The following is a 13,118-nucleotide window of genomic DNA, read 5'->3' as shown; positions in this document are numbered from 1 at the left end:
CAAGCTTAGCATGAATAGGCTTTCTTATGCAAAGTACACAGTCTTATCCATCATGGGATAGTAAGCATACCTAATAATCTCTCCCTCACTCCTTCTGTTGAGCCACACAATTTTATGGAGATGCCAGTGTTCCTGACCCTTTCTGCTCTCTGGACCTGCCGGATCCATCCTGATGCCCTACCCCTGGATGGAGTGCTCATCAACTAGAAGCTATAGTCTAGCAATTGCTTAGGATGGTACCGCTTGAAGTACCATGGAAATTGTTTTTGACCTCAATTCTACATGGACATTCTTGCTGTGGTTTCTGGGACTAGGGTTGCTACTATGGCCTTGGGACTGCAATTACCACATGTAGTTTTGCACTCAGGTCTCCTTTGGTGAACAGTGGACTAGAACAACAAACAGATTACATGTTAAAACCATAATGAACTTTTTTACTTTCACACTATCCGTTGTTACCCAGATGAGGATGGGTTCCCTTCTGAATCTGGTTCCTCTCAAGGTTTCTTCCTCATATCTTTTATTTCCTTGCCACCATCACCACTGGCTTGCTCAATAGGGATAAATTCATACACTTAATCTGTATCCTGTGTTTATATGTTTCTATAAAGCTGGTTTGAGACCATGTCCATTGTTAAAAGCACTATACAAATAAAGTCATTGAATTGGTAAAAGAGGTACAATTTATACTTCGGCATATACATATGGTGTATGTCCTGTATTTTTGCATACATGGGCACAGAGAGGATTTCAGAGGGCAAATGGGTCCACAATTACTCATGGAGCAGCTCTTGTTGTCTGCTATGACCTTGGCAACCAAACTAGCAATTGTGAAATATCAGGCTCACAAGACTGATGGTACTATTGTTACTACAGGTAACACAATAGCAGACGAGTCAGCAAAGAAAGCTGTGTTAGGAACAGCTCCAATGATGGCCTTGAACCCAGGAGAGGAAGAGGTCCGGCAGCCGGAAGAGGATAATATGGAACAAATTGTGGAAATACAAAGTGAGGCTAGTGAGGCAGAAATGGCTAAATGGGTAGCTAGAGGGGAAAAGAAAGAACGGGGATCGGGGTGGTGGTGGAGTGTATAAGGCTGCGGCCCCACTGAGTCTCCTACTGGTGCTCTTAGAAGATGCACATGGTGTAGACCATGCTAAAAGAGGAGAAACCTTGAAGAAAATCAAGGAAGTTTGGTGGTCCCCCTACTTACCTAAAATGATTAACCAGTCACTAAATCAATGCAAGACATGCATATGACAATGTCCACAAGAGCTTTACAGCCCCTATAGGACACTTTCCAGAACCGAGAGGACCATTCAGACACATAATGGATTTTGTGGATATGGGCAGTGGCAATCGGAAGCAGGATAAAATATACATATTGGTGGTAGAAGACCGCTTCAGCCGTTGGGTAGAGGCTGTTGCAATGGCCAGTCAGGAGGCATTAACAGTAGCTAAATTCTGTGTAAGGAAGTTATTCCATGGTTTGGAATCCTGGATTTCATCAGCTCAGACACTGCTCTGCATTTTGTAAATCCGGTTATAGATTGTGTAGCTAAAGACTTGTGTATGGGGCATAAACTGGGGTGTGTGTATCATCTGCAGTCACAGGGTATGGTAGAAATGGCAAAGGGAATAATAAACAAGGTTAAAAAAAAATCTGTGAAAGCTTGCGGCTTAACTGGGTACAAGCATTGCCACTAGTCCTAATGAAAATGCATTCCCAGACTAACCGTACTACTCATCTAACCCCACACAAAATATTGATGGGCTGCCCTATGCCTATGGCATTTACTCAGGGTTCCTACAAAAGGCCCACCTCTTAAACAGCTAGAGGGAGAAATGCATGAATATGCGCTCCACCTAACCCAAATCCACAGGCATTTGTATTCGCAGCTTCACGAGGCGAGCCATAGTGAAGATGTCACCACACCAGAGAGACTGGTGGAACCAGGGGACTATGTGTACATACACATGTTCAAAAGGAAGCACTTCATAGAACACATGGACAAGTTAGGAGGAGGAAAGAACTCAGAGCGTGCTGACAGGCAACAAGTAACAGCAACACCCCTATGAGCACACTCGATGGTAGCACTCAAGAGTCATATAAATCTAAAATTTATATTATAATAATAAATAATAATAAAAAAAAAAATATATATATATATATATATATATATATATATATATATATATAAATATAAAAAACACACGATCCTAGACAGCAGTGGGCTGAGCACAGACACACAGGAGGCCGTTTCTGAGGCAAACATGCAGAGTTTATTTAAGTGCAGTGAGGGTGTGAGGTGCAAGGGAGGTGCAGTGGGGTGAAGTGCTCGGGCGCCGGTGTTGTCCACTGGGCTGCCAGGGCCGTGCTGGGGGCTTTCTGAGCGGCTGAGATCCCGTTCTGCAGTCAGCCAGCACCGCGGGTGGAGCCAGGGGGTGAAATCCTTGGTTTCCTCCGAATTCTCTGCAAGAGACAAGACAGATTATCATGCATGCCTTCAGGGGCTCTCTCCCTTTGCGAGCAGAGGATTGCCCTTTTATATGCTCCCATCAGCTGATGGATAGTGGAGAATTGCCACGCTGTTTATCAGCTGCCAGCCATGTGTGTTGGCGGCCCCGTCCCGCAGCCAAGCACACTCAAACTGTCTAAAAACATTGGTGGTGCTGAAGTGGAGCTGTCTTTTCAGCACCACGGCGGCAGTCGCAGGAGGAGCGACACACACACACACACCTTCACTTTTTCCACATTTTGTTATGTTACAGCTTTATTCCAAAATGGATTAAATTCATTATTTTCCTCAAAATTCTACAAACAATACCCCATAATGACAACATGAAAAGTTTGTTTGCAATCTTTACAAATTTATTTATTTAAAAAAAAAAAAAAAAAAAAAAACACACACACACACACACACACACACACACACACACACACACACACACACACACACATGTACATAAGTATTCATAGCCTTTGCTCAATACTTTGTTGAAGTACCTCTGGCACCAATTACAGCCTCAAGTGTCTGAGTATGATGCTACAAGCCTGGCACAACTATTTTTGGGTAGTTTCTCCCATTCTTCTTTGCAGGACCTCCCAAGCTCCATCAGGTTGGATGTAGAGCGTCGGTGCACAGCCATTTTCAGATCTCTCCAGAGATGTTCAATCGGGTTCAAGTCTGGGCTCTGGCTGGGCCACTCAAGGACATTCACAGAGTTATCCTGGAGCCACTCCTTTGTTATCTTGGCTGTGTGCTTAGGGTTGTTGCCCTGTTGGAAGATAAACCTTCACCCCAGTCTGAGGTCCAGTGCGCTCTGGAGCAGGTTTTCATCAAGGAAGTCTCTGTACATTGCTGCATTCATCTTTCCCTCGATCCCGACTAGTCTCCCAGTTCCTGCCGCTAAAAACATCTGCACAGCATGATGCTGCCACCACCATGCTTCACTGTAGGGATGGTATTTGCCAGGTGATGACTGGTGCCTGGTTTCCTACAGACATGACGCTTGCCATTCAGGCCAGAGTTCAGTCTTTGGTCTGAGAGTCCTTCAGGTGGCCTTTAGCAAACTCCAGGCGGGTTGTCATGTGCCTTTTACTGAGAAGTGGCTTCCCTCTGGCCACTCTACCATGCAGGCCTAATTGGTGAAGTGCTGCAGAGATGATTGTTCTTCTGGAACGTTCTCCTCTCTCCACAGAGACATGCTGGAGCTCTGTCAGAGTGACCATTTGGTTTTTGGTCACCTCGGTGACTAAGGCCCTTCTCCCCCCATCGCTCAGTTTGGCCAGACGGCCAGCTCTAGGAAGAGTCCTGGTGGTTCCAAACTTCTTCCATCTACAGATGATGGAGGCCACTGTGCTCATGGGGCATTCAATGCTGCAGAAATGTTTGTGCCCTTCCCCAGATCTGTGCCTCGATACAATCCTGTCTCGGAGGTCTACAGACAGTTCCTTGGACTTCATGGCTTGGTTTGTGCTCTGACATGCATTTTTAACTGTGGGACCTTATATAGACAGGTATATGCCTTTCCAAATCATGTCCAATCAACTGAATTTACCACAGGTGGACTCCAATGGAGTTGTAGAAACATCTCAAGGATGATCAGTGAAAACAGAATGCACCTGAGCGCAATTTTGAGTGTCATGGCAAAGGCTGTGAATACTTATGTACATGTGCTTTTTTTTGTTTTTTATTTTTAATAAATTTGCAAAGATTTCAAACAGCCCAGACTTGAACCTGATTGAACATCTCTGGAGAAATCTGAAAATGGCTGTGCACCGACACTCCATCCAACCTGATGGAGCTTGGGAGGTCCTGCAAAGAAGAATGGGAGAAACTGCCACATACTCAAAAGACACTTGAGGCTGTAATTGATGCCAGAGGTGCTTCAACAAAAGTATTGAGCAAAGGCTGTGAATACTTATGTACACTTTTTTTTTTTTTTTTTTAAATAAATTTGCAAAGATTTCAAACAAACTTATTTCATGTTGTCATTATGGGGTATTGTTTGTAGAATTTTGAGGAAAATGAATTTAATCCATATTAGAATAAGGCTAACATAACAAAATGAGGAAAAAGTGAAGCGCTGTGAATACTTTCCGGATGCACTGTAGTGTCCACAAGACAAAATTATAGCTGAATTTATAAACCCTGTTCAAAAGTTACTGTGTGTGTCATTACCTGGATGATCCACAACTGTTTTTTTTGCTTTGTGACAGATGTTCATGAGTCCCTAGCTTGTCATGAGCAGTTAAACTGCCCACTGTTCTTCAGAAAAATCCTCCAGGTCCTGCACATTCTTTGCTTTTCCAGAATATGCTGCATATTTGACCCCTTTCCAACAGTGGCTGTATGATGTTGAAACCAAGCTTTTCACACTGAGGACAACTGAGGGACTTATTCACAATTTTGTGAACAGTATTAAGATTTAGCAGATTCTTCAAGGGGTATGCAAACTTTTGGGAATAACTATATAAAATTCTAATATTTTGTAATGTCCAACAGTCAACATTTCATTTCTCAGCAGTTTTAGTACATTATCTAGGTATGAATAGTATACTACAGCTCAGTAATTTTGCCAACACATTTTCTCTAAAAGTACAAAAAAAAAAAAAAACACACACACACACACACACACACACACACACACACACACACACACACACACACACACACACACACCTAGAATTACCAGGGTCAAAAGCGGTGTTGATGCACTGACCAAGTCTCCATTTTCAGACAAACTGAGCTCAAGCACTCAGATAAAACCTCTAGCAAAGAGGGTCGGTCACAATCTTTGTCCCAAATTACTGCAAGCACATATTTCACATTCAGACACAGACCCCACACATAAACAGCCTGGGGGTGCCTGTTATTGATGCTACACCCCCAAGGACATGCAGATATGGGCCCCTATCTCACAGCCTTTTTTTTTTTTTTTTTTTTTTTTTTTTTTTTAAACTCACCATAATATACTGCTTCGATGCTACCATTTACAGTGTTGAGCAAAAGTCCTATAATTAAAAGTAGACTAGGTGTGTGTTTGCTTGCAGTTGGGGTGATACATAAAACAAGCATCATGTCCCTCAAATCTACACTCCCAGGCTCCCCTCTCAATTCCCACATAAATTAACATGCAACCACCACTGATGCATTAAATTGCCTTGTGTTGGGTGTGCTGAAGATGACCAGATTATTTTATTATTTCTGATTAAAGTACTTCCTTCACTCTGCTGTTGGAGTACATGGCTTTATTTTTTATGCCATGTTATATTAATCCTAAGACATTTTGAATTGTTACACACAGGTTTTGAATAATTAAGTGCACACAGTATTCTAATTAAATGTAAATATGAGCAAAGAAGGCTGTGAACATTTGTGTTTATTGGATAACCTTTTGATCTTTCGCTTTAAAAAAATAAAAAATAAAAAATAAATAAATAAATAAATAAATAAATAAATAAATAAATAAATAACTCTGCTCTCATGGATAAACAATTGCAAGCAACACAGATTTAGAAAAAAATCTGTTAAATATAGGTGTACAACAAGTATTGGCACCATTTTAGTCAATACTTTTTGTGCTACCTCCCATTGCCAAGAAAACAGCTACGAGTCTAAGACGCAACTAACTTCTGCAGATCTCCAGCTGTGATCCCTGGAGATTTTTTGGCCACTCTAACCAACCTCTTCACACTGCATTGAGACAACAGACACAAAACATCCTCTTCCAGGTTGATTCAGAACATTTCCAGTTGACTGGAACTTCTTAATTATTGCCCTGATGGTGGAAATGGGCATTTTCAGTGCTTGTGCAATTTATTCCCATTTTGTGAAGCTCAACACCCTTTTGCCACACATTACAGCTATATTTCTTGGTCTTACCCATTGTTATGAATGATTAAAGGCCTGTGTGTTACCTCATTCATACCCCTGTGAAACAAAGTCATGGTTGAACAATTTCCTGCTCCTAGTCAGGTGAGCTACAAAAAGTAAAATATCAGTGTGAATATACTTAAAATATATTTCTCAAATTCATGGGGTGCCAATAATTGTTGCACACCTATAGTCAACAAAAGGAGATATATATATATATATATATATATATATATATATATATATATATATATATATATATATATATATATATATATAAAATATATATTTTACACATACACACCTGTGTTGTGTTTGAGATCCATGAAAGCAGAGTATTTCTGTGAATATTTTAAACAAAAGATCACAAGGTTAAAAAAAATAAATTTTTCTTTGCTCATATTTACCAAGGGTGCCAATATCAGTGGAGGGCACTGTATCTAGGTCACTATTTAAATTTAAGCAAACATGTGATACTGACCATGTTAACACCAAATATTTAAATTAAGCTAAAAGGTCAGCAAACTCAAATTAGAAGTAAAAAGGTTAAACAAATCATTTCAGATTTTACAATTGTTGACATTGTGAAAGTGTTAACCTATAACCTGCATGAATATAGTGTGTGTGTGTGTGTATATGTATGTATATATATATATATATATATATATATATATATATATATATATATATATATATATATATATATATATATATATATATATATATATATATATATATATATATATATATATATATATATATATATATATATATATATATATATATACACATACACACACATACACATGTAGTGTATGCCATTTGAGACACTACTGATGTCTTTGTGTCTCTTCCCACACGTGAAATCAAATGGCATGAGTAATAGGCAGTGGCTTCACAGGGGCAGACAAAACAAGTGCTGCAACGACAATTCCTCTGGCATAACAAAATCTTAAAAATCAAATGTTAACTCTACATTATGTACAGATTTGTAGATGGAATAGATACAGATGAGTCATGTGTGCTCAACCATGAATGAGAAATATAATTAGAGTTTTAGTACAGGGTATCCATGACACTCATCACTTAATTGTCTAGGGGAAACTGCACAGTGGATGCTCATTTCTTATCCGTTCTCTCCTTCCGTCTTTCTCTATCTATAAAAAAAAAAAAAAAAAAAAAAAAATTCTTCCCTATAGTCATTTTGTCTGTTTTCCTGCAATTAATTAATGCATCCCCAGCTAGTTAATGGTAGCACTTGTTTCAGAACGCTGATAGAGGAAGGGCAAAGGGCGGCAGCAAGCCTCGTCTTTGTGGCTCCAGGCCTTCGCTTTCTCAGCCATGACACTCACACTATTTATCAAAACCCTTTTAAGGAAAGATAAATCTGATTTTATGCAAGAAGTCTCTTGGGTTTCAATTAACTAGAGGTCATGTTGCAGATCTATTGGAAAAAAAAAAAAAAAAAAAAAAGAAGAGTGATGCTAAAGAAGACAACAGATACAGAAGGGAGTGCTTTTAAAAAAAAAAAAATATATATATATATATATATATATATATATATATATATATATATATATATATATATATATAACCTAATTAAACATTTGTAAAAATGCATGAGAGGCAGCATGTGAACCTCGTGTGACATGGCTGGTATGTTCACATGTGCTTTCAATATTGAAAACTGACTTGGAGAAAGTTTTATTTGCACTGGCCTAAAGAGAGCTCTGTCCTTGAAACACCACCACAAGAAATTTATCAGTGCGAGTGTTTTGATGTGTGTATAGAACTCAGGGCTGTAAACAGCTCTGAATGCTTATAGCAAACACAGTTGCTGTATTTTACTGGTGACATTTTACAGAATTGCCAGCATGTATGATATTCAACAGGGAGCAGCCATGCGTCAGTTAAGGAAAGGGTTGTTGGCATACTTAATGGCAGTTGAGGAGTGTTTGGTTAGATTGGTGCCGTGTGGCTTTGTGTCATGCATGTTGAATATTATTTCAGCCCTCTGTCTCTCCACGTCATTGTTATCCTACCCACAGGCCATAAAGCTCAGGGCAAATTGGAAACTTTGTAGGCGTGTTGTACTCACCCTGTGTGGATGTGTGATTTTTCATTTTCACCTACTGATTGTGTGTAGTGTATTGTGTGTGCTTCCATTCCACAGCAAAATGCAAAATCAGTTTATTCCCAAATATATTACATTTACCATTTTTAAAATCACCATTTAGACACATTATCCATCTATCCATCTTCTATACTACTTATAGTACAGGGTCACAGGGAACAAGGTGAGGTACACAGTAAAGACAAAATGCCCACCCCCTGCAAACATACATTATACATGCACATTCACACACCCACTCATACACTATGGACACTTTGGGCATGCCAATCAACCTACTATACATGTCTTTGGACTGAGGGGGGTGGGGTGGAGCTAAAGTACCCCCACAGCACGGGGAGAACATGCAAACTCCACACACAGGGCCATGGCTGGAATTGAAACCCCCAGCACTGGAGGTGTGAGGCAAATGTGCTAACCACTAAGTCACCGTGCAGCCCAAAATTTGTTTAATATTATATACACAATAATATTATATGTGAATTAGGACAAAATTACAACACAATTGGAAAACAGAAAGCATGTGTTAAATCACTGTCCAAATTATATTGTGTCTTAACTTGACTTCACATTTACATTCCTACACATTGAGTCAGGTTACATGTGCATTGTACTTTCATTGTCACTATTTTAGCACAGCACAATACTTGGCTTTGTTTACACTGCTCATGTTTTTTGACTTAGGTTATATATGGTATATTCTTTTTGTACTTACAGTGCTGTGAAGTATTTGATTTCTTCTGTTTTTGTGCAGCTCATACTAAATAGTTTTAGATAATCAAACAAAATACAACATAAAACAAAGGCAACCTGAGTAAACACATTCATAAACATTTGTTGTGTCAGTTTTCTTACAAAGTGCTCAGATATACCCCGTTTAAAGAGGATAGGAACCCCCTTGTTGTATAAGCTCTGTGGTGATCCCGCAAATGTTACAACGGGGGCAAATACATTTTCACAGGCTTAGTTGGTATTGGATAACTTTTTTGCTTCAACGAATAACATCATTTAAAAACCGTATTTTGTGTTTACTCAGGTTGCCTTTGTTTTATCTTACATTTTATTTTAATTTCTGAAACAATTTAGTATGCGACACAAAAACAAGAAATCAGGATGGGGCAAATACTTTTTCACTGCACTGCAATTTGCTTAAATTAGATTTATAATTTGTTGCTCTTTTTGTGCATGCATTTTGTCTATTCTGTGTCTTGTTTCATGTAACAAAAAAAAAACAAACAAACAAACAAAAAAAAAAAAACACATGGTTTACCAAGGTTGATGTGAAAGAACTCGAGTGGCCTGCACAGAACCCGTGACCTCAACCCCAGTGGATCACCAACTTCATTCCAGGTCTTGCTGGACATCAGTGTCCAACCTCTAGTCCTTTTGTGGGTGAGTGGGCACAGTTTCCCACAGCCACAGTCCAAGATCTAGTGGGGAGCCTTCCCAAAGGAATGCAGGCTGTTTTAAAAGCACCAACTCCATATTAACAACCATGATTTGAAATGGTATGTTCAGTGATTGTCAGAGATTCCCCTTTGTGCGGAGAGTCAGAGAAAGCAGTGCACTCAGCAGCATGGAGCGCGACAGCGCACTTCTGGGTTGTTAATGACTATGTTCACACGTGTGTTTCGGTTTTTGCTCGGTCTCCACCCTTGTGTTGCGATTGGTTGTTTCCCTTATGTGTCATCATTGTCATCAGCTGTTGATGTTACTCCTTCAGATTAGTTTGTATATGTATATAGCAGTACCAAGCATTCTGATCTTTGTTCCTGACTGTTTTTGATCCTGCTTTTGCCTTCGTGTTTCGCATTTCTGGATTTGCCCATTTGTTGATCGCCTTACTCACAACTGTTTTGAATTTGGATATTGCCCTTTGATTTGGATTTGCAGGCACTTTTCTTCAATCAAGCTTTTAATTGCATATCTATCCATCTGCACTTGCCTTAAATGACAGTGGTCAGGTACTTTTGGCCATATAGTGTATTTATAACTTACAGTGGGGGAAATAAGTATTGAATGAGTCAACATTTTTTTTTCAGTAAAAATATTTCCAATGAGGCTATTCATATGCAATTTTCACCAGACATCAGTATTAATTCAAGAAATCCACAAATAACATTAAAACCCATAAATAAAGTTGTGTGTATAGTGTAAAGTGGAATGACACGGGGGGAGAGAAAAGAAAAGAAAAAAAGAAAAAAAAAAAAAAAAAAAAAAAAAAAAGGATTAAACACGCTAAGAAAAAGCAGCTCTCCAAGGCAAGGAACCAGCTGAAATCCTTAAGTAATTATACTGCCTATCTGTGCAAATTTATGTTAGCTGGGCTAGTAAATTGATGGGCTATAAAAAGGCTTTTCATTACCAAGGTGTCACACAAGAAACAGCTCATGATGGGTAAAAGCAAAAAACTCCCAAGACCTTCACAGCCTTAATGTTGCAAAACATACTGATGGAATCGGATACCGGCATAATTCAAAACTTCTGAATTCTCCAGTATGTACCATTGGGGCATTTATGCAAGTGGAAGCAACACCACTCCATCATAAACTGGCTATGAACAGGAGCTCCTCACAAGATTTATGACCTGGGAGTCAGAAGGAGTTGCCCAAAAGCCAAAGACCACTCGGAAAGAGCTCCAGAAAACACTTAGAGGCAGTAGGTAAATCGTCACAAAGAAATCAATAGACACTGCACGCCACTGCTCATGCTCACCCATTACTAAAGAAAAGGCATGTCGAAGCTCAGTTAAGGTTTGCTACAAATCATTTGGACAAGCCGTATGGGGAGAGTGTAGTCTGGTAAGACAAGAGCAAAATTTAAATTTGGCTGTCATACTACACACCATGCTTGGAGAAGAAATGCACTGCACATCACCCTAAAAGCACTAACAGTGAAATTTGGGGGTGGAAACATCATGGTGTGGAGCTGTTTTTCATCACATGGTACTGGCAGACTTCATATAATTGAAGGAACAATGAATGGAGCCCTTTACCAGAAGATTCTTGAGAAGAATCTGTTGCCAGCCACCAGAATAATGATGAGACATGGGTGAACTTTCCAGCAGGACAACGATCCAAAGCATACAGCAAAGGAAACTCTCAATTGGTTTCAGAGAGGAGGAAAAGAGAAAAAAAAAAAACAAATATTCAATACTTTTCCCCCACTGTATATTGTATTTTAATTTTATGTAGTGTTTATAGTGCATGATTTATTTATAATGTATGCTGTATTTGTAGTCTACATTGAATTTGCACATTTTGTGCTGACAGTATATTGTACTGTATGTATTTATAGTGTATGCTACATTTATGGCATATGTTGCATTTGTAATTGCTGCTGTATTTATAACTACTATTGTGCATGATATGTTTGTAGCATATGTTGTATTTACAGTCTATGGTGCATTTGTTATTTTGTATTCTCACACACACACACCAGCCCGGTATTTCAGTTGTGACCATGCCCCACTCACTAAGATAGGACCCCAGGATGACCCAGAAGCCTTCTTGGAGCTGTACGAGTGTTCCATGTGGGGTGGGGCTGGCCCGAGGCTCAATGGGCGGCCTGCGCATTGCCACTTCTGACTGGTGAAGCCCAACTCATGGCCCAGCAGTTATTGGTCACAAACATGCTGGAGTAACCGGACCTGAAATGGGCAATTTTGCAACAGGTCAGCCACACCCCAGAACTGCACCATCAGCGCTTCTGCTTGCTGACCTTCCACAAGCTTGGCTGCCTGTTTACATTCACCCAGAAGCTATAGGACACCTGGAGGAGGGACGCAGCACCAAGGATGTGATCGACCTCCTGGTACTGGAGCAGTTCGCCACTCTACTTCTGGTTGTGACGGCAGAGTGGGTCCAGTGCCACTCGGCCCAGTTTGTGAATGGAGGGCGTGGCTGGGGAAGATCAGTGTTAAAGAGTTTACACCTGTAGAGAATTTTCTTAATGAAGGTTCTGTGTTGCAGTGAGATGAGGCGAGGATAAGAGGGCGAGAGACACATGCCTAGAGAGAGACAGGACAACCAGGTGTGTGTGTGTGTGTGTGTGTGTGTGTGTGTGTGTGTGTGTGTGTGTGTGTGTGTGTACGCGCGTGCATGCATGTGCACGAGTGTTTTTAAGAATGCTGAAAAGCAAAAGCAAAATAAAGTGCCTTTTGAGTTGGTCCAAGCCTGTCTCCAGCTTCCTCATTTCTGCCTGAACTTGGGAAGCATGTTACACGAGTCCATGTTGTAATTATAGTGTGTTGCATTTGTAAGTGTATGTTCTATTTGTAGTCTATGCTGTGTTTGTAGTCGATGCATTTATAGTCTATATAGTATTTATACACTTTGCAGGGAAATTGTGCAGCAAACTAGAGCAGTCTTCAATTGTTTACTAGTTTGGATGCATACTGGTAGACACTGTAGGAAATCAAGAGGGGTGTTATGGCCTGTACCAACAGCAAAGACACACACACGTTTGTGAGGACCTTCCATTGATTAATTATTACTGTATCATGTTACTGATATTTCTAAAACTAAACCTACCCCTAAACATAAAAGCAGCAATTAAAGGGAAGTGAATCATCAGTTTTTCAAACAACTGTGACTTTCGTTAAAAAA

This window comes from Ictalurus punctatus, chromosome 23 (assembly GCF_001660625.3).
Source record: "Ictalurus punctatus breed USDA103 chromosome 23, Coco_2.0, whole genome shotgun sequence".
NCBI lineage: Eukaryota > Metazoa > Chordata > Actinopteri > Siluriformes > Ictaluridae > Ictalurus > Ictalurus punctatus.
This window is presented reverse-complemented; position numbering follows the sequence as displayed.